Source organism: Diachasma alloeum, unplaced genomic scaffold, assembly GCF_001412515.2.
Source record: "Diachasma alloeum isolate Michigan unplaced genomic scaffold, Dall2.0 Dall_scaffold_00324, whole genome shotgun sequence".
Lineage (NCBI taxonomy): Eukaryota > Metazoa > Arthropoda > Insecta > Hymenoptera > Braconidae > Diachasma > Diachasma alloeum.
In genome coordinates this window covers 407377-409548 of record NW_021680463.1, presented here as the reverse complement: position 1 = coordinate 409548, position 2172 = coordinate 407377, and positions in this window count along the sequence as shown.

Genomic DNA, 2172 nt, shown 5'->3' with positions numbered 1-2172 from the left:
ATGGTCGAGTGTAGAATTGAATTTCCGAGTAAACAGGACGAGAATGCTATTCACTGCTCAGATTGTGGGGTAAAATGGGGTGAACTAAATGACAGGCTAATTAGCCGGAGGGGTAAATTGGGCGGCAGGTAAATTAAATACGGGTGTTTAGGGGGATGATCGGGTAAAATCGATAGCGGGGTAAAATGGGTGAGCCTTGCTAATATGAGGGTGGGGTAAAACGGGACGGTGGGGTACAATGAAACAGCCTGGCAAATTGGACGATGGTCAAATTTGACCGGCGACGAAATAGGACAACAAGGTGAATTATAATGGAATTCACTTTGTTGTCCTATTTCCCCCCCCCGGCCCAAATTTCCCTATGGTCCAGGCTGTTCCATTCTACCTCACCTTCCCGTTTTACCCCACTAGCTAATTAGTTTGTCATTTAGTTCACCACTCATCCCATTTTACCCCACGATATAATTCGTCCATCCCCCGCGATCACCAGATTATCTTGTCTTGCTCCGTCGTCCAATTTATTATCCCCCCCCCCTATCCATCCTTTGTACTATATTATACTTGCTCCAGTGTCTATTTAATTAACAATTAATGAATCAATAATTAATTTTTGCTTGATCCTGATTATCAGTCCCGAAAATTTTAAGTCCCTATCTTTCAATGAGAGACTCTAGTCTCTACCGTGTTGGCGAAGATTCAGATAGACTCGAGTCTCTCACCAAAGACTCTCCGAGATGCGAAACCGATTACGGAAGACCCAGGCAGACTGATTTCAGTCTTTCACAGTCGTGGAGAGATCCAATAGACTAAAAAATTTTATCTNAATTGATTATTGTCGGTCATTAAAAATATTCGATTGAGTGAAAATTAAACAGTGTGTTGTGTTGATTTCGGGGAGACGGAACGTAGGGAGTATCAACCTTCCTCCCCCTTAAGATAAACCAGAAGAAAAATATATCAATAAATCGGCTTTGTTAATTTACCGGTTTATTGAGATCAAAAATAAATAAAATAAATTAACTGGCGCTCGAAAGGCAAAATCAAGCTACAGCTAATATTTAGGTCGAAGAAAATTAATTAGTCAATAATTATCAATCGTCACAAGGTTAGTTAGAGTGGGGCAAAATGGGATAGCGGTTAAATGAACCCATAAAGTAAGCCGGAACGGTGAGTGTGGGAGACGTTATCCCATTTTACCCCGCTCCGACAGTGGGGTAAAATGGGATAACGGGGTGACTTGCAGTAGGGGTTGAATCCGAAAGCGAATTAATTTAATTTTTCAATTTTTGTACTTTTTCAATTTACTTTTCTAATTTTTTTATTTATGGTTGGGTAAATTGAATGATGGAATGAAATTAAATGGTCGAGTGTAGAATTGAATTTCCGAGTAAACAGGACGAGAATGCTATTCACTGCTCAGATTGTGGGGTAAAATGGGGTGAACTAAATGACAGGCTAATTAGCCGGAGGGGTAAATTGGGCGGCAGGTAAATTAAATACGGGTGTTTAGGGGGATGATCGGGTAAAATCGATAGCGGGGTAAAATGGGTGAGCCTTGCTAATATGAGGGTGGGGTAAAACGGGACGGTGGGGTACAATGAAACAGCCTGGCAAATTGGACGATGGTCAAATTTGACCGGCGACGAAATAGGACAACAAGGTGAATTATAATGGAATTCACTTTGTTGTCCTATTTCCCCCCCCCGGCCCAAATTTCCCTATGGTCCAGGCTGTTCCATTCTACCTCACCTTCCCGTTTTACCCCACTAGCTAATTAGTTTGTCATTTAGTTCACCACTCATCCCATTTTACCCCACGATATAATTCGTCCATCCCCCGCGATCACCAGATTATCTTGTCTTGCTCCGTCGTCCAATTTATTATCCCCCCCCCCTATCCATCCTTTGTACTATATTATACTTGCTCCAGTGTCTATTTAATTAACAATTAATGAATCAATAATTAATTTTTGCTTGATCCTGATTATCAGTCCCGAAAATTTTAAGTCCCTATCTTTCAATGAGCGACTCTAGTCTCTACCGTGTTGGCGAAGATTCAGATAGACTCGAGTCTCTCACCAAAGACTCTCCGAGATGCGAAACCGATTACGGAAGACCCAGGCAGACTGATTTTAGTCTTTCACAGTCGTGGAGAGATCCAATAGACTAAAAA